Raw genomic sequence first — 26,607 nt, forward strand, 5'->3', positions numbered from 1 at the left:
TGAGTAGTAAGAAAAGTTCTTATGGTTCTGGTGTTTTGCTTAAAGATATTCACTGTATTAGTAAAAATTATGAAATATAATCGAAGAAAGTGAACTGTATCCTAGTAACAATTAGAGCACGAATATGAAGTATTGTTTTGATTAATACATATATGAAAAACTGAAGATAATTAATGGTGGAGCTATTTTGTTGTGAGAATGATTCTAGTTACACGCTAAGAATCTCAAGGCCTTGTTGGGGTTTTTTGAGTAGTAGGGTTTGTAATTAGTTAATAAATTAATCAGTAATCGATGTAGAGAGATTAAGAGAAAGCGGTCTTTTGAATCAATGATATGTAACTGCCAGCAGATGAGTCACGATGATCAATAATACGGGTCTGGACCTCTGAGGTCCAACACAAGAACAATTGCGGTCTTTCCGTGCATGCAGTGTCAAGTTTAGTGCCGTCTCTATTTTATTGCTCTGCTCTGTACTCTTCAGAAAGAGCACCCTAGAGATGATTTCAGCATCTTCCAAGGTCACGAGCTCTGTGGTTGCATCTTTGCATTAAAAGCATGGAGACCAAGTGAGTAATATCAATATTTTAGCCTGAGGAGCTTGTTTAAGCTTGTTACTGTATTATTCAAAATATTAAATATAATCAAAAAGGCAAAACATACTACTGTTAAATATTAGATTGATATGAAACATTACGTCAATGAATGCATAAATGTAATGGTATTATTTAAAATTGTTTGGTTAATAAAGTCTTAGCCATGTCTCAATGATAAGTATGACATGAAACATTTTAATTAATCGATAATGTGCAGGATTGAGATCTATTAATGAAAGAGTTGTAGCTCGTGTGGGAAATAATTCTGTAAACCGATGTTAGGGATAGTCAAGAATCTTGTTCTTGGGTTTTTATGAACTATGTATGATTTTTATTCTTATCAATGAATTCATGATTTAAATGATACAAATGTAGTAACGAATGAAGAAAAATAGACCAAATCATGTACCAGTGATGCCGACTGATGGAGTAGGAGTCACGGTCAGTGAAAATATGTGTCTTGAAACCCTGAGATCCAACCCAGAGCACAGTCCACATTAGTGGTGGAGATATTTTGTTTCTCTGTCAAAATTTATAAATATTAAGTGACAGATTAATAAATTAATAAATATTAAGTGACAGATTCCTCTGTCGAAATCGTTTCTATAATGAGACATCATAAATATATAAAAATTATATTCTCGTATTGATTTTATAGACATAGATTTGTGTTTATTAATGGAATAATGATAGACATATTAAACTAATATAAATAAATGTAATAAGAAAACTCGAGCGAAGCATTGTCCAATTATGAATGTATGTAGTGAGGCAAAAGATAATATTAATAAAATTGAAAACATTCATTTCTATTAAGAAATTAATGGATCAAGAAGTCACTTTTGTGGCTAAGGATCATATAGATACTAATAAGGAAAAATCAAGTTTTATTCCTTTGGGTCAGTCTCAAGATTGAGTTTTCCTTTTGTTAAGATAAAAAACACATATTAAGAAAAAGTAATAAATACCTAAATACTCAGTTAAAGAAATGCGGAAAGCAAGGATCAATGACAATTAGGTCTCAGTTTTTCGTTTTTGTTTTTTGTTTTTTATCATCCGCTCTGCTCTGTAATCCTTGGATGCTCTCGAGCTGAGTTAAACATCTTCCATGGTTGCCTACAAATAATAGGAGCCCAGAGATTAATATCAGGAATAGTTCAAGTTATTTTTTCGGTTTCCGTGTTGTTTTTAAAGGTAATTCGTTAAACAGTGCAAAATATATTTAAATGCAACTCTATTTCAGTGATAAATATGGGATATAGTTAACATATTTCTTAAGGTATATGAGAAAAACAGTAATTAATGAGAAATATATTGTGAAAATAATTCTCTATATAGAGACATAAAAGCTTTTCTTGAGTTTTTGTGAAGTATAGCATTAAAAACTATTACTAGTGAAATAATTATGTAATCAATAAACTCTTAGAAATGAATGAAGAAAAAGGACAATATTGGATCAATGTAACCACTGATGTCATATGTGTCATATATGATGAATACATGTTGGGAACTCTGAGGTCCAAAATGGAAGAAATCTAGTTCAGTGTCTCTGTTTGAACTGACCCTTTAAACTGATCTCAGAAATGTATAAGGACAAATATTATTTTAATTCAGAATGGACAGTAAATAAATAGACCATGTGTATTTTGTCCAGCGTATTTTGTCCTTAAAGAGAAGACAATAGAATATTGTAAGTAATAGTTATAGCCGTGAGTCAGTTTCAAGTTTGACATTTAACTTATTAAGAAAAAAACATATTAATATAATTTAATAAATACCCGAATGATCATGTAAATGAGTGGTGTAATTTGTGGTATAATCAATGGATAGAATGTCTCAAATTTTTTTAATCCTCTTCTCCGCTCTTCACTCCTTTAATGGACACACTGGAGCTTATTTAAGGGCTCTTCACGGTCATGATCTCTACGTTTGCATCTGTGAAGTAGGAGCCTGGAGACCTATGTAATAGTCAATGCTCTTGTCTTGGTTTGAGTGATTCAAAAAGGCCACCCATGCCAGTGTTTAATATCAGATTGATATAAAGCATCACATTGATTAACCCCTAAAGAAACAAATACCACTAATATAACAGTGTATATCAACTATATTCAAATAAAGAAAAGGATTTAGTCTCTTTGCGAATGATACTATTTATGAATGTTAGGGAGATTGAAGGATCTTATTTTCATGTGTATAATTTATGTGTATTTTTTTATTAATGAATTAATCAATAAAAATGTAGATGAGAATGGACACAAAGATGGCCAATTATGGACTAATGATGTCAACTGATTGTATATGAGTCATGGATGCTGATAACATGAGTGTGGAACTCTGAGGGCCAACTCAAAAAGAATCAAGTCTATTCCTCAGATTTTAAGTAATACTGTAAATAGGTTTCAGGATTATTAGTGATATTTTTCTTGGCCTTAGTGCTTTATTTTTAAAATAATAAAAGAATCAATGACAGAATAAATTAGCAAAAATATATATACATGAATAAAGATGAAGAGGGTGAAACACCATTCATTATTAAAATATGTAGTCAATAAAATGAGTATTAATATGCATTGGAATGAATGATAAATGGACCAAGTATCTTATGTCATGGGCTGAGGATGATGTAGACAGTGATAGGTAGTCGTTTATTGCCCTCAGATAGTTACAAGTTTGAAGTTTATGAAGAGAAAAAATAAATTTTACCATAAATTATTAAATACCTAAATGATTATGTAAATGAAGTATGGCTCTTATAGATTATAGAGACAATGTCTCAATCTTTTCATCATCTTTTCTGCTTGATAATCTTCAGAAACAAAGCACTGAGTTGACTTAAGCCTTCTTCCATAAACGAAGCCTCTGTTTTTGGAAAGACACCAAGGTGTGTAATAGTCAAGTTTTTGTCTTGGTTTTGGTCATTTGCTTATGGATCTCTGGTATTATTAAAAAGTATTAAGTATAATTTAAAAAGTTACCTACTGCCAATTGATTAATATGATATGAAATTCCGATTAATTGATAATGTGCACCATTGGAATTGCTTAATGAAAAAAATAGAGTGTATTGGGAAAGATTTCTATTGATAGATGTTAGGGATATTCAAGGATTTTGTCCTTGTGCTTTTGTAAATCATGTATGTTTTACTATTATCAGTGAATTAATGATTTAATTGATACAAATTTAGATATGAATGAGGGAACAGAGGGCCTCACAGGGACCAGTAATGATGACTGGTGACATGTAAGTCACGACGATGAATAATACATGTGTGGAACTATGAGGTTCAACACAAAACATAATCAGTGTCTTCCCTCTGCTAGAAATGCTCCTGTAGACAGAAGTCAGAAACATACTAAGATCATGCTCTTATTTTGGATTCATAGATTTGGATTTACTATTATTAATGAATCAATGATAGAAATATTAAAATATATAAATAGATACATTGGAAGAAGGTAGAGCCTTTTTCAATGGCGAACATATGTAACGAAGCAAAAAGTGTTACTAATAAAAATTGAAAACACGGATATTCATTAAGAAATAAGTGGATTAAGAATGTTACCTTTTTGATGTATCTTAAGGTGACACTGTTCAGTAAGAGTCGTTTTTATTGTTTCATTGTTCACAGGCTCTATAGTTACATCTATGCATTAGGAGCATAGAGGCAAGGTGAGTAATAGAGTTCTTGTCAGTTTCAATGTTTTGTTTTTTTTAAAAAAGGTGGTTACCGTATTATTTTAAAAGTATGAAATGTTATCATTGAAGGTCAACCATGGCCCAGTCATAAATATGGGCTTAATTTGACGTGTCATTGTAATTTGTAGATGTGACATAGAGGTCAGGTAACGAAAGAGATGTATTGCCATGAATAATAATTCTATAACAGGCGTTAGAGATATTTAAGGATCTTACCCTCAAGTTTTGTGATTTAGGTATATATTTTCTTATTAATGACTTGATTAGCAAATAAAAAACATATAGACATAAATTTAAAAAATTAAGGCCAAATCTGGATCAGCGATGACCACTGGTGGCATGAGTCACGGATGATGGCTCCTATGTGTCTGGACATGTGGTCTGTTCCTCTATTGGAAGAAATCCCATAGGTGGATGTTAGAGATATTTAAGGATCTTGTGCTTCTCATTTATGGCTCATGGATTATGATTATATTCATATAAAAGAATAAATGGAAGAATTAATAAAAATACTTAAATGATTAAAGTAGAAGAGAGTGAGGCATAGTCCCATTATTAAAATATGTGGTAAGGAAATAAATACTGTTAATATAATGTGGAATGGATAATAAGTGGACCCAAGGGTATTAGCCCTTTGGATAAGGATCGCAAAGCCATCAATCAGTAATAATCAGTGTATTGTTTTGTATCAGTTATCAGTTCGACAGTTGTCATATTAAGAGAGAGTAAGCAAATATATTACCTAAATTAATAAATATTAAGTGACTGAGTAAATGAATGGTGGAATGCAAAGGACCAATGGATAGAACTTCTCAAATTGTATCCTCTGCTCTTTCTTGTGCTCCTCAGAATGGGCGCTCCCGCCCGCAGATTAACATCCTGCCATGCCTCAGACTCAGTGGTTGTCTTAGGAGCACGAGGACCAGTGAGAGTCAAAAGTCGAAGTTCTTGTCTTGGTTTTGATGGTTTATGATTGGTCAGTGATTGGACGTGGTTTCATAGTGTAGCAGTTAGCACGTCTGCTTTACTGCTTTAATAAGGCCTTGTTCACGCCCCAGGGGAGCCACGGTCCATGGTCTATGGCCATGCCACCCTGAACAAGCCCAATATCTGATCTTGGAAGCTAAGGAGGGTCGGGCCTGGTTAGTACTTGGATGGGAGACCACCTAGGAAGACCAGGTGCTGTAGGCAAAAAAAAAAAAAAAATTGATCGATGAGTTTGTTAACCAATGTCAATAAAAGAAATTAATTAAAAATGTAAAAAGTAAAAAAAATAATTGGTCAATGCATTATTAAGAATAAAGAAATCTAAACAAAGAGGGCTAAACATAGTCTGATGATGAATACGAGATCAATAGGAACCATGTTGAGGCATCCATATATAAAACACTGAGGCTAATTCTAGAAACTGATCTAACATTTGTGGGAAACGATTTTATAGATGGGCATTAGGGATTTCAAGACTCTTATCTTGGGGTTTCTTATTCACGTATATTTCTTCATTAGTAAGCAGTAAATTTGTGAGTAAATCAATAGACAATAAAAGAAGAAAAAGAGTCACGTGTTTGGACCATTGATAGATAATGACTGTGATTCTGAGTTAAGGGTGATGAATGTCATGTGTCTGGATATCTGAAGCCCAACGCAGAAAAAAGTCTAGTCCTCTGCTCCTTTGGATGTGATTCTATAGGCGGTCGTTAGGGATATTCAGTTAGCCTGGTCTCGAGCTTTTGTGGTTCATGGATAATGGTTGTATTGTTACAAGTGAATTGATGTGTGAAGGGTTTAACAAATAAGAATACTTGAATGAAAACGTGGCCACACCTGGACCAATTCTAGCATATGTAATGAACAAGTGTCAGTCTACTTTTGAGGAGCTGGAATTCATGTTTTTTTAATCTCTCAGCATTCAGCACATATACACAGGTGTATGAATCGTCAGTATTCACATTCTGGGATGTCTTTGGTCGACTGGCTGTTTATTTTATTACTACGTAGAAAAAAAAAAGCTTATAAAATTAAATAAAATATTAAGCACTATTTAAATGAAAGAGGGCCAGCGATAAGAGTTTGTTAAATCGCATGATGAAGTTACAGCATCTGTTTTCACTTTGGTAATGAGTAACTACTGCTCGTGCGTTCCCGTTACTGGAACGCACTTTTGTAAAGATGTTGACTTCATTCTTAAGCGAATAAGCAAATACGATAATAACAGTAGCTCAAAGGGACAAAGCATGGGCCAGTAATGAACGTGTCTTGAAATAATGGTGATGATTTTAACCAGTTGCACTCAGAAGATAACCTTCTCAAGACAAAAACTTGGCTCTTGAAACTTTGGGCGGTGAGAACACAGATGCACACACAGTAGCGTTTCTCGTCTGCGTTTCTGAGAGTTTAAATATTGTTCCATTTCTTTCAAAAGAATGACTGGTTGTCCAAATTAATTATGGATGCATGAATGAATAAAGTAGAATTAAGCATCGTTCATTGGTGTGAAATTGCCTTGAAATAAGTGTTTAGATGAATCTGATTCTGCACCAGTGAGGCGCAAAGATTTCGGGAGTTATATGTGCCCATGGAAGCATCGAGACCCATATGTCTCACAGGCAGCTCTTGTTCTTCATTCAGGTGTTGAATTCAAAAGCATCCATTTTTTAATGTAAAATTAATCATTCGATTAACCTGATTAAAAAAGAAGGTTTTTATTTTTTATTTTTTGCCAATTGTAGCAGATGTCCAAAGTTTAAGATTAATTGAAACCTGCCTACCTTGTCTGTGTTAGGGTATTAGAGCAACGTTGAAATCTGAGATGTTTCATTCTGTTTAACATTTGCCTTGTAGTCCCCAAAATGGTCCCCGGGGATGGTGGCTTTGGCTGGTGAGTCTTGGGGTAAGAAGCCCACAGGCCTATGTCAGCAGCACACGCGGTCTTGTCCTTGGTGCCTGGCTCGATCATGCATTTGCAGACAAAATTTGAAAAGACCAGGCACGAGAATGTGTTGCGCACCAAGAATTAGGTTGTGTCCAGTTAGTACAATAGTCGAATTATATTATTTTTCATGTAATCCTGGAACGCTGAGGTTTATTAATAAATAAACAAGTTATCTCTTTGATAAAGGTTATTTATACAGAGGACAGGAAGAGTTGGTGTTCTTGGTCTGGGTCAGTGGTGAATTCTAATTTGTTTATTTTATTAAGAAAAATAGAAATAAATAATTCCATTAATCAATATGTAAACAGCAAGTAAATCAAGGGGGAAACGAGTCAATGGAGAAAGTTTCTTATCTCTTTCCAAAGCAAGAGATACCCTCACATATTTTATTTAAAACTTTTAAAGTTATAAAAGAATGCATATGCATTTTCCTTTTACCCCTATCTGTTTTCCACTCAGAACGGATGCACTCGAGCTGATTTTCTGTAATGATCAAGACTCTGTTGGGTCAATGTAAGTAATAATTCAAGTTCCTTTCTTTGTGGGGGCAGCCTGTTTAGGGTACTCAGTGTGTGAATATAAAAGTATGAAATACAGTCAGAGGAGGCCGAATTAGGACCAATGATGAGATTATGTTATAAACCAAAGTTCTCAATGAATCTGATTTAGCACAACAGATGCCCTTTTAAAAAGTTCTAACCTCTTAGTTCTGGGCATAAGGGACATAGGGTCAATTGCCTGTAACACCCATAGTTTTTCTTATGTAGAGTAGTTCATCGAAGGATGTTCATTATATTATTTAAATGGATAACTAGGAGCAGTAATAAAATGGAGGTCCATTCATAAACTAAAGATAAGAAGGGGACATAAACGATTGTTTATGATTATTTTCTGTCACGGTTACCCTATATTTACTAAATGAAAACCTAAATCTAGGCCTTTTCATTTGTCAGCATCCTCTTTACATTCCACAGGATGGATACAGCAGAGCTAGTATTCTCCAGTCGTGAAGATCTTTGCTTTATTCCTCTGGGGGAGGAGCCGATTAGGCCATGTAAGTAATAAAGTTCTTGGTTCGAGTGGTTAGTTCATGGGTTTCCATTATATCATTAAAAAAGAATAAGTGTAATTAAAATTTTAAATGCCATGTACAGCCTTTTGATGAGGATGTATTAGGAACCAAAATTTACGATTAATTCAATTGAACACAAACGATGAACAAGAAAAAAATTAACTTCTCCTATTCATTTCAAAACTTAAATGTCCCGTTTCATCTTTGTCTCACTGATTATTTAAATATCCCTCCTCTGATAAAGATCTAGGATGTTGCTCATTGGGGAGTCTCGATCTTAGTTGTTGAGTAGGATGGTGGTTCATGGTTGTTCATTGAAACATCTAAAAATTGTTCATATTAAATGCAGAAGGGCCATCCCTGGACCAGTGATGTGACTGGAATGCATCTGAATAAGAATTATGATCAATCACTTTTTGAACCACTGAGGTCCATTGCAAAAAGAGGACTAGTGTATGACTTATTTTGGTAATGATCTCAGAAAGTTTGAGAACCTAGGTGAGAGAGTTCATAGGTATTGATTTAATATTATTAGTAAATAAATGAATGGATCAATAAATATATTCATTAGTAAAGTAAATTGACCCAAAACATGGATCGATTGTGAAGATACAAAACAGGGACTTATTCATTCATTTCTGAAATTCCTTGGCTCATTAAGAAAAAGATGAAGTTGTTACCACTTGTGTAAGAAGCAGTTAGATAGAGGTATTTAATAGTCAGTGTTCTGCATTTAGTTTGCAGTGGGTTCCTAGATGTTAGATCTTGAAGAAAAAACATTAAAACAGTTAACTAAGTGAATCAGTGTAAAATGCGAACCAACGATGAGTGTATTTTCTTCTGATTTTTTTATATCTGTTTCGTATCCGCAGAATGGCTGCCCCTCAGCTGTTTTAGTCATTATTTGATGATGGAGATCTTAACTCTTACCTGTGTGGCCAAGGACAGTATAGATCAGGGTAAGTGATAAATTAAGTTTTTATTCTTGATTTGGTCATTTTGTTTATGGATGATGACTACATTATCTAAAAAGAACAAATGGCCTCATGCAATCATAAAATCAAATCAAAGAAGACCGTGCATGGACCAATAAGAATTTGTCTTGCCAAAGGTCATAGTTAATTCATTTCACAAAACCGAGGTCTGTTAAAAAAAATAGGTTGAGACTACTACCTCTTAAATTAAGAAGATTATAGACACATTTTAAGGCCAAAGATTTTGTTCTTGGGTTGGGTTTTTGTTATTAAACAAATAAAAAGTAAATATACTAGTCAAATTTCATTGTCCACTCATGGTCAATGATGTGATTATTCATGAAACAAGAATTTGTTTAGCTTGGCTTAGGTATTTTACCATTCCTTTTGAGGAGGACGTCGAGAGATTGAAATAATAGTAGGATTTTCCCCTCTTGTTCAGATGTAGATTCTTTGCTGTTGACTTCATTTTTGAAAACTAGTACCTGACCAAAATAATAAACAAGGGAAAATCCATTATAAAGAAAATTAGAATGACCAAGAGTTTTCCAATGATAAAATTTTACAAAATAAGAATTATGATCAATTCAATTTTGCTTCTCTGAGATCCATTTAACCTAAAAGATTTAATCTGTTATCCCCATGTATACTGAGGACAGAGATAGATGTTAAAATAGGCACTGGTTTTTTTTTCTGATGTTGTTGTTACCATTATTATTGTTATTTTTGTTTAGTAAATCAATCTATGAAAAACTAAATTATAAGAGGCAAAGTCATGGACCAGCGATGAAAATGTGTTTTGAAACAAGGATTATGATTATTACAGTTCCGCACTCACTACTGACATTTATGATCTAAAACATTTATCCTTTTATATCTTTGTTTTAATGGTATATAGTATGTAGCACTACTCTTCATGAGGTACTAAAATAATTTGGATATTTTTACATGCTACTTAAATGGATTATTTTTCTCCCTATCTCATGCGAAAATAACATTGACCTGATTTATTTGGAGATGGTGGCAGGAGGTCCTTATACCCCGTATTTTAAAATGTTCTGGCACTTTGGTATTTGAAGGAGTGCCAAGATAACTGATATGAAGGTATTCATTTCAGCTCTGACCCGAATCCGTGCAGGGCTCTGTGTTGGTCGTGGATTCATCTCTGAATCCCATTTAGTTCAAAGAGTGCTTTGGGACTAGGTGGAAATGTATTTATAAATGTCACAATTCAACATAATAGAGCAAGTAGATGGACTTTCTGGAGCACAGAAGGCGGGCCCTCAGCTCAGTCTTAAATGTTAGATGTTTCACGGAAGACATGGCACCTGAGCTGATGACGAGCTCACTAGGCTGTGAGCTCCATGAAGCCAGAAACCATATTCGCCTGCTCACTGCGCCTAGCACATAGAGCACATAGAGCACATGTCGCACATAATCAACACTTGTTGAGGGAGTAGTTGAGTAAGTGATGAATGAGATAAAGAATGAATGAAAGAATGAGTCTTTGGGTAAACAAAGGAATGAAGGAAATGAATGAAAATGTGAAGGAGCACACAAGTGAGCGAACAGAGAGACAATGAGTTAAGTAAATCAATAAGTCCATAGGTGCATGATGAATTATCGAGTGGATGCGTTAATCTGTAAATAAAAATGTCAAAACAGAATGAATGAAAATAGATCGGTGAGTCAATAAGTGAAAGATGAGTACACAAATGGCTGAGTGAATAAATAAGCAAATCTCTTAATGAGTTTACAAATGAATGGACAGTTTAGGTTAATCAGTAATAAATGAATGAATGAATCAATGATTAATAAGTAAAAAAGTGAGTGAGTGAATATATGGATAAATCAATGAAAAAGGAAAAAGTTGACTAATTTAACTAATGGATAAATAAGTCAAAGAATGAAACAAATTAATAAGGGAAAGAATAGGTAAATGGATGGAGGAATGAACGTATTAGAGTGAACGAATTAGAGCGTGAGTAAATGAGTCAAGGAATTAGTATGTAATTTGAGAATAAATTAACTACTCTATGAGTGAATGAATGAATGAATAAGCGGATGAGTCAATAAGTGAGGGGGTCAGTCACCGAAGGAGTGAAGCGGTCATTGATCCACATGTGAGGCAACCAGTGAACGAACTCACACGGCGACTTCTTCTCTGACCCCTCCAAAGAGCCAGCCACACCCCAGCTTCAGCACACTGTACATACCTCACCCAGATCGCCGGTCCTACTCTGTCATGGGTGTTAGTTTACAAGGCATCGCTGAACTGACATGCCCTGGGTCAGGTTCATCTCTGGATCCCCAGTGCCTGTCCAGCCCTGAGCCCGGGAGGCACCCAGTGAATTACTGCTGAGCGAGTGAACGAGTAGCTAAGGATACATGTGCTTTCGTGGAACCACGGGGGCCCTTCTCAGGATGGCCTAGGAGCCGTTCTGTGGGGAAGCGGGTTGTGTGTTGGATGGTCTGTGACATCCTCCTACACAAGGCCAGATTCTCCCTGGAGTCCAGCTTCCTGTGTCCGGTGCCAGGCAGCGAGATGGGCTGCTGGCAGTCCTGACTGCGCTGGACATCAGCCCGTCCTTGGGCAACGGTGGCTTGGCACGGTGCAGTGGGAGCCTTGGGTCTTCCCGAAAGCTGCCCCAGCCTTGGCCAAGACAGGAGATCGAAAGTAACCCAGTCCTGTTTTCGTGTCCCCTGTGAGTGGGCCAGCCCGCTCCTCGCCTTTCCGCTCAAACCGGGTTCCTCCTGGTTCTAGTTGTGGGACTTCAGGTTAGATGTGCAGCTCCCTGGACCCAGCCTCGGCTCTGTCTGTTAGGTGAGGGTTACGACGCCCACCTGCTGGATTGCGGTGGGAGTTGAACTCGTCTATTGAGAGCTCACTGTGAAGGTCCTTCCATGATATAGTACCTGTCCGACATACTAGTCCCTCGGAGGGAATAGCTGCCTCGGAAATAACCCAGACTAGTTGTAATGGATGGTTTCAATCTCATTTATTTAAAAGCTCGCAGATGGTTGTGATACTCAAATACCCCTGTCCCAGAAGTTCTACTAAGTTCTGGAAGAATGCCACTTTGGGTGGATGGGCCAGCCCAGACCACTCCGTTAAGGCAGCATAACATGACCTTCTCCTAGGGATGGAAAACGAGAAGAGTGAATCGGGAACACCTTTGCTCTGTGTGGGGCCTTTGCCCCCAACGCTCCTTCCCTCCCCTCCCCCCCCACCCCAGTTATATGTTCAGCGCCCATTCTGTGCCTGACACTGACCACTCCTCTTCCTCTCTCGTCTTGGGCAGCTCCTGACCCCGGATTTCACCTGCCGTTCCTGGCTCGCATCCGTCCTCCGTCGCCGACTTGGAATGTGGCCCTCTCCTTCGTGAGGATTTGATTTCGACACAAACCCTTGGCCTTGGCCTTGCTGCTTCAGACCGAATCAGGTAGACGTCCCTCCTTAACCATGGGCTTCTGTGACCCAGACTTTGAGTCCGCTGGTTGGCGCTCTCCCATCTGGACCAGCACCAGCCCCTCCTGCGAGAGGCGAGGCCGCAGCAGCAGGTGGCGGGGACGGGCCCACACCGATGGCTGTGGGCCAGAACCTAAGATTTGGCTGACGAGTGAGTGCACACAGGACAGAAGAGTTGAGTCTCGCATTGCCCTGAATTCGTGGGTAAAGCCGTATATTGAACTCACAGTATCCAACAACTTCCAATGAGTATTAGTCTGGTACTTTCCATTGGCTGCTCAGCTCTGTGCTAAGCCGGCCCAGATGTCACCTGCCGTTCACAGTGTCACAATCCCTCGCCCTCATTTTTGGCTTCCCACAGCCCTTTGTCCCCACCTGTCATTTTTTACTCATCCGTTCCTCGCCCATACCCTGACAGAGCCCATGTTCCGTTACCAATGAAGAGCTGCCCATTTCTCCCAAACGACTGTGAACTTCTTGAGGACAAGAGTTCTTTTTTGTGTCACTCTGGCCCATCGGTAGGTCAGGGGATCAGGAAATCTCTGGGGAATCCATCGTTCGTTCTTTAACTTATGAAAAACATGCTGGGCCCATTCTGCGGTGCCAGAGCCGGGCTCAGAGATGATGCAGGAAACAAGCCGAGTCCCATCTCCGCCCTAGAGAAGCTCAGGCCTCGGCTGGGAGGTGGGTTTTAAGCAAAGATGGCAGAATTACTCCGTCACCGTCGTGGTCAGCACTGTGAAGCCAGGGTGCCGGGGGCCACATCGTCTTGCCACCAGGCTGGTCGCGGCCCTCATTATGAGTTCCCTCTGCCCTGTTCTGTGGTTCGGGGGACGCTAAAAGGCTGTAGCCATGATCAGAGCTGGTTGGCCACTTGGGCTTCCTGAGGTCAGGTCAGTGGGGTCTTCGGACATCTTCGGAGGAAAGAGAGGTGGGTAGATTTTCGCACTCGTGGCCTTGGGTGCCACCTGGCAGCCCCTCCCCGAGTCCGCATGTGACAAGCTCGTCCTCTTGTCCTCAGGCTGCTCTCTAGCTGGAGGGAGGAATTCACCACACGCAGAAATGTTATGTGGCACGAACTTGACCTCCGTTCAGAGACCTCTCCTGTTGCTTGTTTCAGGACCTGTTTAGGTGTCTACCTTCCCAAGCAGACCTGAGCTCCGCGATTATGGGTGCTTGGTCTTGGGGGCCTCAGGCCCACCCCGCACCTCCCATTCCAGAACCTGTGCAGCGTGGCTGGTCGAATGAAAGAATGAATAAATGCACAAAAGGATGATTGTCAGGGCATGCTGGGGGACAAATCGTATCCCTGGCAGAGAACGGGGGTCGTTGGCCCAGAGGACTCGCACCCCCTCACTACGAGGCCTGTCCCCCTTCTCCAGCCGACCCCACTTTGCCTCTGCCCGTGACTCATTAAGAGATATGTAACCTTAATCCCTGAAATTGCCTGGAGTGGAGCATTTTTCAGCCCACGGCGCCAACGTGGGGGTTCTATTCCTTCCTTAAATAAATCTCGCTCCCCCAGGAAGTTCGGGCGGGATGTGGGCGGTCGGCCTCCGGCTCGAAAGCGAACATTGTGCACAGGGCCCGCTTCAAAATTTGAAACCCCGTGGCCCCTGGCCAGAGCCGAGTCTGGTTTGTGGGGGTCGCTGGGGCCTCCTCTCGGCGAGGGGAAGGGAACATTGAAAACAAACCTTCGAGCCTCGCGGCAGGCTGTCCCACTGTCCCCGCTGTCCTCAGTGAGTGGACACCGGCTCCGGGCGGGGAGCCTCTGCCGTCTCTCATCCTCTTTTGACTTCTTCCTCTTTCTCTTTTCTGCCAGGAGAGACAGCAGTTTGTGCCTCTGGACAAGTCCCCGGAGCCCTCCCAGTGCCCCGCCCCTCGTTTGTCACAGGGAAGTAGATTTCATTCGTTCATTCCGCAGGGCTCTCCGTGCGCGGCCCCGGTGCGGGCGCAGGTCCGGCTCGGGGAGCCGGGGTCCGCCCCGCAGGCCATGCTGGCGGGCCGGGAGTCTGCACCCCGAGCTTCGTGCTCTGGACGCGCGCCACTGCCCCAGCGCACAGCACCTGCCGTCCCTGTCACGCTGCTTGCCTTGTCGTCCCCACGTCTTCCCTCTCAGCCTCCCCAGGCTCACGGGGGACCTCAGTGTCCTCTGGGGACCTTCACGGAGGGTGACTTTCCTCCTTCCCTCCATCGGAGCCTTGAGCTGGAGCCAATGACTGCCCAGCTTAGTTAGCCTCAGTTTCCCCACCTGTAAAAATGGAAGAAGGATGAGGACACGAATCTCTGCCATGGCCGCTGGGCCTGCCGGGGAGAGAGAAGGGTTTCTGTTGTGGAACCCTAGTCCCGACCCCTTCTCCTCTGTCCCATCCAGGCCCCTGATCCTCACTCGTAATTTGGGGGCCAGTTTGTCATATTTTCTTCCCCTTCAGAGCTGAGGCTTCTCCTACCAACACGTGCTTTCTCAATACGATCAAGTAAAACCTGGCCCACTAGCCTGGCGGGGCGGGACCCCACCCAGCAGGTGATCCTGGTGTCAGCGGGAACCGGGGAGTCCACCAGCTGGAGCTGCTGGCGGCCGCCCAGAGGGGACGAAGGCCTGGCGCACGTGTCCTTGCCTCGGCCTCCCTTTGCTCAGTGGTCCCCCCGCCTCCGCTGCCCCCAGGCGCTGCTGGGCTCCCGGCCTCATTTTCTGACAGGCCCTCCCGCGGGGCTTTTTGGGGAACCCCAGACTGGAGTTTGGACTTCTTTAAGGGCCATTTGTCATCTCTCTCTGCCCCTGGGGTCCCTCTGCTGCTGCCTTTCAACTCTAGACCCCCATCCCCTCTCCTCCATGCCCATCTCTCATATATGTACCCTTTGCATGGTCCCTCTTCCCGCCCCCCGCCCCCAAATCCCACCGCTCTGCAAGCCGCCTATCCAGTCACTTAGTCCCCCGGTGAGCCGTGGGCCCATGTCTTTGGTTCAGCTGTTTATACAGCTGGCACGTGGCTTGAAGCAGCCACACCTGAGCCGCAGGTGAGGTCACTGAGGATGGTCCCTGAGCTGCCTCTCCCAGGCTCTTTCTCCTGGCCACCCCTTCTCGGGGACTGAGGCCACCTGCCCGGAGGAAGAGCAGGCAGAGCAACGAGCGAGGGGAGCTGGGTTGGCTGGAAGATGAGGCCATACTACATAGTGGCCGTTATCTGGGGTGCAACTGGGCGTGAAGCGAAGTCGTTTTACGAGCTGGAAAGTGCTGGGCAGATGTTGGAGAAATGAGGCGGGGAGAGACCCTTCTTGGACCCTCGGCCCGCCTCCACGTGGCCCCCCAGGGAGCCACCCCTCCCCCATGTTGCGAGCCTGTTGGTGGGTGCTGCTGCATTTGCCACCTCACTAAAGGGCCAGAGTCGCGGGGGCCACATCACCGGCCCCCTCACGGACAAGGAAGCTCTGATGGGCGCAGCAAGGCCCGCTCGGCCCCACGTCCAGGGCGTGCCCCATGCCCCGCAGTGGCCCCGTCTCCACTTGTCCCTCCTGGGCGCACGGGTGGAGGGTGGAGAGTAAGGGCTGCTCCGCGCAGAGCCTGAGTGCGGGGAGGGCTTTGGGTGCTGAGGGCACCGAAGCTCATGTTTACGGTTTGCTCATCGGAAGGCAAGAACTTACACTCTCCTGGCCAAGTCTGCCATTCGGCAACCTTTCATAAAAGCCCTGCAGGGAAGCTTCTGGAAAACTCCCTTCCTGCTTCTGACAGTTGCCCCAAACAGCATGTTTCAAAATGCGCAGAACACGTGGGCTGCGGAGCTCAGAGCTCGCTCTGGCCCGGCCGTCAGGGCGGTGGGCGCACAGCTACCGTCGCACTGCCTAGGCTTGCCCCTGCCCACTTGTCCCCAGACTCCCACTTCCGTGACCGTGGGGAGAGCCTTAAATGGGTGCTCGTCTGTCTGTGGTTGAGACCAGCCCATTTCTTGCACGGCAGAGAGAACCTGGCCGAGCTTAGCTCCTGGGCCAGAGCGGGGTGGCCCGGACCACGCTGATCGGAGCAGGGAGTGCGTGGCTGGAGCACAGCCCCCCAGTCCAGTCTGCGGTGTGGCCAGCGTGGGTCTCAGCCTCCAGTGTCAGGGCTGGTGGGGGGCTGCACGACCATGGGGCTGTGTTTCAGGAGGTCCCCAGCACAGGGAGGTCCCCAAAGCTGTGGCTTGGTTCTGTGATAGGTTTATAGATGGGCATTAAAGCCTTAAAAAGTTGATTAAAAACGTTATAAAAAGAGACTTCATGGACCAGTGAAGGCTGGTGTCACAGAATAAGGACTGCGATCAGTCCACCTCTGTGTTTACCTGAGGTCGCAGACAATAACAGTGACACTAACAACAGCAAGGATGCCACGAGCTGAAATCCGAGAGCCCGAGTCTGCCAGGCCGGCCCCATGGGGCCCCTGTGTTCCTTATCTCCGCAGACTCCCAGTGAGACCAGAAACCGAGGTCGTCGGCCTCTCCTCCCTCTCCTCCACCCTGCTCCAGCCTGAGTGCCCCGCAACCCCCATTCACACCTCCTAGCAGCTCTGTCACACTGGGAAGGTGTCCCTGCCACCCCAGCCCCAACTGGAGCACAAGACCTGCCCCGTACAGAACTCCCGTGCTTAGTCCCAAAGCGGCCGTGCTACCCGGGATGATGAGTACCCTGCGGGCAGGACCAGGCTCTGCTCCAGCTCCTGTCCCCGTGACGGGCCTCCCATTCTCAGACCGCCCTGTCCAGGAGTGTCGACACGTTCCCCGAGCCCTGTAGGTGAGGCATGTGCTCAAACAGCTGGGTTTGGTTTTGTGACTTGACCCTCTTGTCTCGAAAGGTCATTGCCACCGAGCCCCGGAGGTGTGGGTGCTTGAGCGCAAGGCTGCTGAAGAGGACGCCTCTGATGGTGGAGCTGTCACTTCCTGGGTGAGTCCCACATTTCCTGGTGACATTCTACAAAGCACATGTATCTGTGAGCAAGGGCCAGAGTGGACTAGACGCTTGAGCGCAAGGCTGCTGAAGAGAGGATGCCTCTGATGGTGAAGCTGTCACTTCCTGGGTGAGTCCCGCATTTCCTGGTGACATTCTACATGTATCTGTGAGCAAGGGCCAGAGTGGACTAGATCATGTAAAGACAGTAGGTGACCGGAGATGGGCCTCACCCACCTGGAGCACGGCAGGCAGAGGCTGGCCCTGTTCTGGCAGCCGCTTCTCTGAGTGGAGGGCAGGGCAAGCCAGAGAAGCTGCTCACAAGTTGCCCGAGGCACCCCCAGGGAGAGGGCAAGCATAGAGGAGGCCGGCAGGGCTCGACCCGTCAGCTGTCCCTTGTCTCTGGTCCCACCCAAGTGGTGGGGCCACGTTTGCGTCCCAGCTGACCAGACCCTAGAGCTGTTATTGGCAGCGCGAGTTGGGCGCAGGGTACCTTCACACTCCTGCTTTGAGAGAAAAGTGAGTCTCTCAAAAGTGATGCTGATCGCTGCATTTTTGTGAGCTCATTACTGTAAAGGAGAATGCAGTTCGTGGGGGGCCATGTGAGTTTTCCCAATAAAGTACTCTAAGCCAATAACTAAAATTTGTTGAACATAAAAATTCTAAAAAATAATTTTTTTCTCCTTAAAAAAGAAATAACAAAACAAATACATCTCTATTGGAAAAGCTCGTAAAATGCTCAAAAGAACAATCTAGTCCCACCACTCAAAGATGACCGCGGCCAGCATGGCAGTGACCAGCCTCTTGTCTTCCGTTTGCTCCTATAAATTGCATAAATGTGTGTGTGTGTGTGTGTGTGTGTGTGGTGTGTGTACATGTGTACATGTGTCTATTTTTAACTGGGCTCATCATCGTCATCCTAATTTTTTCACCTAACGCTATATCCTGAATGTTTTCCCATGCCATTAAGTAATTTCCCAGTTCGCGATTTTTTTAAATGGTTACAGGGTATCCTAGCAAGTGACTCTATCATAATTGGTTGAGTTTGTCCACTCTTATCAGATACTTAGATGAGTTTAAAAAGTTGGATCGTGTTAGTCAGGGTGAGTGTCTTCGTTCCTTCATGTTCACATTTGTCTCTGATTTGTTCCCTGCAGTTCATTTGGAAAGCGGGATGGCCATGTCGAAAGGCGTGGTTGCCTCCTTAAGCTCTGTACCAACCTACATTCTCAGAATTAGTGTAAGAGGTGCCTGTTTCTCTGGGAGTTATCAAGGTTTCGAACATTTGCCAGTTTGTCAAAGCGTGGTGTTTTCATTCTATTCATTTTCGGTTCTTTTATTACGCTACCCATCTTTATTGGTTCTTCGTATCTGAATTACCACTTCTGGTTCTTCCATTTTTTCATTTTTCATTTAGTTCATTTGATTTAGTTTATTTTAGCTGAAGTCACATGTGTGCATCATTTTAAGAGTTAAATAGTTCTACGAGATTATTTTAGAAGCATGAGTCCTCCGGCTCACCCAATTCCTTCTAATACCCCGCTCTGCCGAAGCAACGGCTTTTACCTTTTTTAACTGATTCTCTTGACATTGACATCCATATTTCTAAGCGACATGCTTATTTTTCTTCGTCTTGACTTTTTAACCATTGATGTTGAGTATTTAACTCTTTCACAAATGCCCGTGGCTTCAGCACACACAAGCACATCTCTGTGCCTCTTTTTCTCAAGATATTTAGTTCACGGTTTTGGTTTGATCAATATTCAGTGTTTACATTATTATAATAGTGTAAACGCTCTTGACAGCTGTATAATTATTTACCTCTTCATAACTTTGTTTTCTCTGGAGTAAATAACTGCTTTTTTTCTTGTTTGTTTCTTTTCCTTCTTTCTTTCATTGTTTTTTTAATGAGCTTATCACAAATTTGTCCTATGCTTCTCAATACATTCAAACTCATTAGTATTTGTTTTCTTTTTAATGTCTTATCATTTGAAGAAGTCTTTTCATGGAAGCCTTCTTTCTTGTTCTATTTTGCATTGGTTGATTTTGGACTTGCTGCTCTTAATTTGGGGTCCTCCTCTTAGGGGTTCATTTGATCCTCTCTCCTTGGTTGGAGTGCGCTCTCTCTCTCTCTCTCTCTCTCTCTCTCTCTCTCTCTCTCTCTCTCTCTCTCGGTTTACTCTCCTGTTTTGCTCAAGTGCATCTTTTAGCAGTTTCCTGAGAAAAGGGTACATGAGAAGTAAATTTTTGGAGACCTTTCATATCTGAAAAGGAAAATGTGTAGTTCACATTGACATTGATAGTTTGGCTGGGTATCGAATTCTGGTTGGCAATCTTTTTTCCCCTTAGATTTTGAAAGCATAAGTAATTGTCTTCTAACTTCTAGTGCTGTTGATGAGAAGTCGGAAGACTTTGTGATTCATCATCCCTTGTGTGTGATCTTTTTCCTCTTTTTCTGGAACTTGTGGGATTTTCTCGTTGTCTTCCAGTGTTTTTAAATGTCATGTGTTTGTAACTTGATGCGGACCTACGTTTATCCATTTCGATGGGCCCTTAGATCTGAAAACTTGTGTTCCTCATTTGTGAAAATTTTTCTCGGACAATTTTTTGGATAATGACCTCCCATCTGTTTTCTTTTTCTAGACCTTATATTGCTTGAATGTTGGATCTCTTTAATTGGTTCTTTAATATTTTCATATTTTTCCTCCAATTGTCAACTCTTTGTTCTCTTCTTGAGAGAGTTCTCTGTCTTCATTTTTTAACCTATTTTCATTTCTGTAATCTCAGTATTTTTTATTATACCCTAAATGTTTTATAACATTTTGTTTCATGGGTGCAATTGCTTCTTTGATATCCCTGATAATATTAATAGGTTTTCTGAAATTTTCTTCTCCCTATAGAGTTTCCAGGCTTTTTTTTTTCTTTCAAGTGTTAGATGCTTTTCACAACTCTCTGGTGGTGTAGATAAATAGATGTAGATGATAAATATATAAAGGATATAGATATCAATGATGTAGATGACAAAGATATAGATTATATAAAACACACATAGAGAAACACTAATGAGCTATTTGGAAGCTCTCGGCACGTGCTTGGGCCTTGTGATGAGTTGTGGGCTTTACTGTAGCGTGAACTCGCTGATCTTTCTCCTGGAGAAGCCCAAGTTTTAGCATTTTTAAAATTTTTTTCCTTTGGACTTCTCAGATGCTTCAAGGAAGATTTTTTTTAGTTTTTAGCCTAGAGCATTTCTAGTGCTAGTGCTCTGGGAGGTTTGTGGAGGAAGATTGGCAGGGGGAGGCGTCCTCAACATCCAGCTTTTGTAAAACTTTGCCTTCTTCTTTTTAGAACTCTTGCCCCCCGTGTGCTTGCTGTCTCTGTTTAAATCCTTTCTGCTTCATTTTCTCCATATTGTACATTTTCAGTCTTCTGTCAGATTCAGGGAAGGTTCTGCACAGTGGGTGAGGATTTGGGGAGCTGCCTTCTTAAACAGACTTTCAGCCAATTTACCTTATTGAGGCCTAGATTTTCTTGCCACAATTGGGTACCAAAGTCTCAATTCCTGAGACTTCCATGCGTTCCCGGAATATATTGGGCTTTATTTCAGCTTTCCTCACTGCCGGTTTACAATTCCCAGTTCTGAGTAATTTACAATTCTTATCTTCGTGTTGTTGTTTCTGTGTATTGATGCTCAAAAGGAAAATCTCTTCACTCTCCTTTAGCAGTTTCAACAAGGGGCGGGATTAGGCAAACATCTCTATTCAATTCACCTTATTGAACTGGAAGTCATTTACCCATTTTTCTCTATTGGTGTGTCCATCTTTTATTTTTATTTTGTAAGACTTTTTAAAATTAGAATAGAAATTGTTTTTCTATCATGTATTACCAATTATTTTTCCCTATTTTCACTTGCCATTCCACTTTGTTCATGGAGTTTTAAATTTTTATTAAAAAAATTATGTTCTAAAAATCTATCTCTAATTTTTTCATAGTTTCTTCTTGTTTAGAAAGACCTTTCTCACCCTGAGCTCATATAGTCACTTTTATTTTTTCTCGTTCTTTAGTGATTTCATCTTTTATATTTGAATCTTCGATCCATTAATTTAATTATTGTGAGAAATAACTATATGTCTCATTCCTGCATTTACCACCTGCTAGATATTTTTATAGTTTTTGTTTCTTGTTGTGGCTTTCTATTATTCTATTAATCTGTCTATTCTTGCACCAGTATTGCTCTGTTTTAATATATTGTATTGTTGTAATGTGTGTTATTATTTGGTAGCAATAGTCTTCCTTCATTCTTATTTTTCAAGATTTTCTTGTTTAGATTCACTTGTTGGTACTTCCAGATGAATTTTAGTGATATTGTGAAGTTAAAATTTGTTATAGATTTTCTATGGAATTTTATAAAATTGTAAATTAAAGAGGATTGATTTTTTTTATTCTTGAGCTTTGCATGCTATTTTGCAGTTTAATATCTACACTCACAATTTGTCAAATTTGACAGAATCACCATTTGTCATTAACTTTATTTCAAGGAATTAAGTATTGCTTCTATTGTGAATTTGTTCCCTTATATTTTCTAGCTGGCTGTTACTGACATGTAGGGAAGAGATGACACGTTTATTGTTATTGGCTGCCTCATTGAATTCTCTTTATTTGTTCCACAAGTTTTTAGTTGAATGTTTTGGAATTTCTAGGTCGAGAGTAATTCATATCTGTATAATGCAAATCTTGCCTCTATTTGTCAATATATCTCTTCTATTTTCTTTCTTGTCTTATAGCATTGGCTAGATCTTCCAAAACATTGAATTTTTGATAATAGAAGTCTTTGTCTGGTTTCTGGTTCACTGTTAAGTATGATAATAAATAACTTTTGGCTATATATTTTTTACAATGCTAATGAAGTATTTCTAGTTCATAAATGACTTTAAAATAGGCGTGAATTTTGAATTTTATGAAATGCTTTTTTGATATCTGTAGAGATATTTGTGTTGTTTTTCTGTCGAGTTGTTGATCCAATGAATTATAACAACGTTTCAAAACTGAAACATTTTTGGATCAAATTCTACCTGGTTATGGTGTATTGTTCTTTTAATATACTACATGATTTGCTTCGCTAGTATTTTATTTAGGACTTTGCCTATTTCTTTTTGTTGCTTTTGGTATCAAAGTTGTTGGCTTTGTAAAATGAATTAGGAACATACCATCTTTTTCTATATTCTGTACCATATATGTATCATTTAAATGATCTATTCCATGAAAGCTTGAAAGAACTCACCCACGTAACTTTCCTGGGATAATTCTTTGACAACTTTTTCTATTTCTTCTGTATTTATTGGATTCTTTTGATTTTCTACGCTGTTAGAATTTTTGCTTCTTTTTCTAATATATACCTCAGTGTTTAAATGTATAGGCACTGGACTCAGACGACTTGGGTTTAAATTCTTGTTCTGTCATTTCCCATGTGACCTCAGGAAAACTATGTCTTCTCCCTAGTTCTTAGTTTCTTTATTTGTTAAATTGTTAAAAATGAGAGTGTATGGCTAAGAAGGCCACTGTGAGGATTAAAGAGATAAAGTACCTTACACCATGTCTGGCACAGTAAGTGCTTAATGATTTTTTTATAACCTTTTATTAATCCTAGAAAAGAATCCATTTTCTGAGATTTAAAAATTGTTAGCATGCAGTTGTAAATAGTAATTTCATAATGAAATTTTAAAATCAATTTCTATGATTATATCGTTTTTGTTCTTAATTTTGTGTATGGGTATTTTATCTCTTTTTATTAGATGAGCTAAAAGTTTCTATTTTAGAGGTTTTTCAAAGAATCTGTTCTTGGAATAATTTATCAATTCAACTGTTTTTGTGCGTGTCTGTTCAAATTCAACAGTATCTGCCTTTTTCTTTATTGATTCTTTCCTTCTGCTTTCCTTAAGCTTGTTTTATGGATCTGTCCATATATCCCTTATGTTATTGTTCTTTAATATTGAAAGCATTTCATGGTATGAATTTGCCTCTGGTTGCAATTTTGACTGCATGTCCTAAGCTTTAATATGTAGTCTTCTCAATATTTTAAAATATTTGTAATATCCTTTTCATTTCTTCTTATTCTTAGAAGAAATGATTTTCTGAATTAAATGTGCAAAAGTAGAGCTTATTTTAAATTAATTTCTAAATCACTTGGGTTATGTGTTGTTGCTTATACTTTTTTATTCAATTGTGGTTATATTTCATTGTGGCTAGAGAATGTGGACATGCAAATTCTGCTTTGGGGAATTTATCGATGTCTTCTTTGTGTCTTATATAATCAATTTTGTAAATGTTTCGTGGGCTTTTGAAATAAGGTATACATCCTGCTTATAGGGAACAGATTTTGATGTGAAGACATTTAGTTTTACTAGCTTTTAGTTGATTCTTTTGGATTTTCTTAGTAAAGAATTAAGTATTCTATGAGTAATCATAATTTTAATCTCATTTTAATAGTTTCTAACATTTATCTGTCTTTTGTTTTATTATATTAGTTAGAGCTTTTTGGAAGTGTAACCTAATGTTGATGACATTAGCATCTTTACTTCTCATTTTCTGTTAAGTATGCTGTGGCTTGCCTCTAGATTTGAGATACATTTGTCACTTACTTTTTGCCTGTTTGACATCTTTAGGACTGAGAGGATTCGGAAACTGTGTTTTGATCTCTCTCCCCCATTTTTGGATGCTATTTTATTCTTAAAGTCAATGTTTGTGAATATTACATGGTTGTTGTGGTTGTACCTTTCTCTGAGAGGTGGTTTTCATCAACCTGTTTAATGGTTTTGTTCTTGGGTACTTGAAATTGCAGAAGCACCTCTGCTTTATGAGTTAGGAAACCCTACTTTCTCATGTAGTTGTTTCTGGAAGCCCGTTTTCACAGCAGAGTGTAGTTTGAAAGTTGAACCTGAGACTTGCATTTTCCAAAGAATTCTGCTCCTCGAGAGCTCAATATTCTGCACATTTCCAGACAATTTCTAGCATTCCATGGATGTTCTTGAATTTCTTTCTTTCCAAACACATAGTTGACTGCCTTAAATTCAATTACTGAGGCTAAAGATTGGCCACATTGGGGCTGCCTAATGATTTCCATCTTCGTTTTAATAAATTTCCTAAGTATATGAGATCGACGCTCGTACCTCAGGTATCAGCAATTTTATTTTTCCATTTTCCACTTATTTTTATAAAACAATACACGCAAAATGTAATTAAATATTGTTATTCAGATGTAGCCAAGCCCTTTATTTAGACCAAATATTACCCAGAAGCCCAATAAATAAAAGAGATCAAATCAAACTGCCCTATTTGGAGCTCGGTGGTGACCTCGAGCTGTGGGCATCATTCTGCCAGGGACAGAGGAGGCCCCGAATGCCCCTCAGAACACCCTGTGAAAGCCTCTGTAATGAGATATTTAAGCAATCGCACAAAAAATTGAACAAATTGCTGTATATGCAAAACTGGGGTGCCGTTGATAGGGAGCTGATTGCTGGCAGTCTGCTGCTGTATAAATTCTGTAGGTTTTGAGATGTCAGTGCATGATCGTGTGGTTGCCTGAAAGTCACATGCATGAAAACTAAGGCCTTCTTATTCATCTGTGTCCATCCCTAATATTTGAACTTTTGGAGTTAATTTATTTAAAGTGTGTCTCAAATAGACAACATATAGTTTAGATTTCAGGTTTTTGAATTGAATTGAAAAATTCCCCTTTTAAAGGTATAGAACCCATTTACTTTTTTTTTTCCTTGATTGTCTGATTCGGACTTAAAAAATTGCACTTAATGCTTATTTTTTTATTCTTTTTTTCCCCCCTATTATCTTATATAAACTTTTCTTTTTAAAAATTTTACTCTGGTGATTCAGAAAGTACACAACCAGCTTCTAAGTCTGTTAGTGCTTACGTTTTTGTTTTTGTTTTTTTTAAACCATGCTTATATCTATATTTCTTTATGGTAAGAAAATGAAATAGTATTCTCTTGACTTTGCCCTATGTGTAATGGTTGGGTACATATCTGTTTTTTCTCATTCCTCCTGTTCGCACTCTTCCCAGATGATAAGGTGTGAGTAGGTCTTTTCACTGTCTCTCCTCTGCTTCCCTCCGTGCCCTGTCCCCACCCCCCATCTTGGTAGGTGAGAATTGCTTCTCTTCACTTTCTCTGGTCTGATGTCATCTGTGGTAGCTGAAGCTTCTTATCATTTCTGGACTAGAGATTATAAACCTGAAATCTTAAGACGTTGCATACTTCCTTGATCTCCTATCGACATGTGGGTTGAGTGTTCATCTTCCTCCATCTAAACTGTGAGCTCTGGGAGGCAGGACGCGGAGTCAGGGCAGCCTCGGTCTCTGCACAGGGCAAATGTGCTTTCGTGGCTGAATGTCTGGGAGGATACGTGGGTGAGTCTGTCTATGCAAGGACAAGTCGTAAGTGAGTGCACGAAGGAGTCACTTTGTGAGGGATTCCAGTGCATGAGCAGGTGAACTGTGTGCTCTTGAAAGAATGTCTGAGAAGAAGGACAGGTGAGGAAGTGGGCAATGACAGGGCCTGAGGAGGTGAAAGGCCACCGGCCACCAGCCACCCATTCAACCTGTCTGGGTGTCTGAGCGTTGGGTGGCCGGGTGGGAACGGTGGGCTCGCCCGCCTCTCTAGAGATCCAGAAAGCTACCGAGGACACATGTCACTTATGTCACTTATGTAGGACTTTCAGGGTCCACCTCTATTTGGAGCTAGCTGTCCATTCTTTCATTCCTCATTGTTCTATAGAATGCCTCGTTCTGGGCACTGGGGATACAGAGCTGAGGCCAGTGTGACCCCTTCCTGCCCAGAGAGTTCCCAACCCAAGGGGAGGCATGAGGGACTTCCTCTTCAGTCATGGAACAGAGAAAATGCCAGCCGTCAGCATGAGCTCCCCAACTCCCACCATCAGCCTCGCCCTGT

General features: G+C 40.9%; 1 protein-coding gene, 1 long non-coding RNA gene, 6 other non-coding genes and 3 pseudogenes across 16 annotated transcripts in view; all 11 read left to right on the forward strand.

Annotated features, from left to right (window-relative positions):
• Window positions 1-321: 321 nt before the first annotated feature.
• Window positions 322-396, forward strand: LOC112473955. Its single transcript, XR_003044230.1, has one exon. It is a non-coding gene; the product is annotated as a small nucleolar RNA SNORD113/SNORD114 family (small nucleolar RNA).
• Window positions 397-481: 85 nt separating this feature from the next.
• Window positions 482-8,081, forward strand: LOC112473640. Its single transcript, XR_003044077.1, has 3 exons — window positions 482-566; window positions 3,406-3,474; window positions 7,681-8,081. It is a non-coding gene; the product is annotated as an uncharacterized LOC112473640 (long non-coding RNA).
• Window positions 998-1,072, forward strand: LOC112473952. Its single transcript, XR_003044227.1, has one exon. It is a non-coding gene; the product is annotated as a small nucleolar RNA SNORD113/SNORD114 family (small nucleolar RNA).
• LOC112473933 lies at window positions 2,046-2,116 on the forward strand (annotated as a pseudogene).
• On the forward strand, window positions 2,865-2,938 carry LOC112473934. Its single transcript, XR_003044216.1, has one exon. It is a non-coding gene; the product is annotated as a small nucleolar RNA SNORD113/SNORD114 family (small nucleolar RNA).
• Window positions 3,807-3,880, forward strand: LOC112473942. Its single transcript, XR_003044221.1, has one exon. It is a non-coding gene; the product is annotated as a small nucleolar RNA SNORD113/SNORD114 family (small nucleolar RNA).
• Window positions 4,604-4,674, forward strand: LOC112473946 (annotated as a pseudogene).
• Window positions 5,365-5,480, forward strand: LOC112473800 (annotated as a pseudogene).
• On the forward strand, window positions 5,856-5,932 carry LOC112473953. Its single transcript, XR_003044228.1, has one exon. It is a non-coding gene; the product is annotated as a small nucleolar RNA SNORD113/SNORD114 family (small nucleolar RNA).
• Window positions 8,082-8,195: 114 nt separating the features above from the next.
• The window catches only part of LOC112473686, a 30,740-nt gene continuing 12,328 nt past the window's right edge, over window positions 8,196-26,607 (forward strand). For all 9 annotated transcript variants that reach the window (XR_003044140.1, XR_003044144.1, XR_003044145.1 and 6 more), the window contains exons 1-5: window positions 8,196-8,275; window positions 9,166-9,252; window positions 12,570-12,710; window positions 14,559-17,587; window positions 17,719-17,780. The gene's annotated coding sequence lies outside the window, so the exon portion shown is untranslated. The remainder of the gene's footprint in view (window positions 8,276-9,165; window positions 9,253-12,569; window positions 12,711-14,558; window positions 17,588-17,718; window positions 17,781-26,607) is intronic.
• Window positions 8,655-8,728, forward strand: LOC112473956. The gene has a single exon (XR_003044232.1). It is a non-coding gene; the product is annotated as a small nucleolar RNA SNORD113/SNORD114 family (small nucleolar RNA).

Source organism: Pteropus alecto, unplaced genomic scaffold (assembly GCF_000325575.1).
Source record: "Pteropus alecto unplaced genomic scaffold, ASM32557v1 scaffold8, whole genome shotgun sequence".
Taxonomy (NCBI): domain Eukaryota; kingdom Metazoa; phylum Chordata; class Mammalia; order Chiroptera; family Pteropodidae; genus Pteropus; species Pteropus alecto.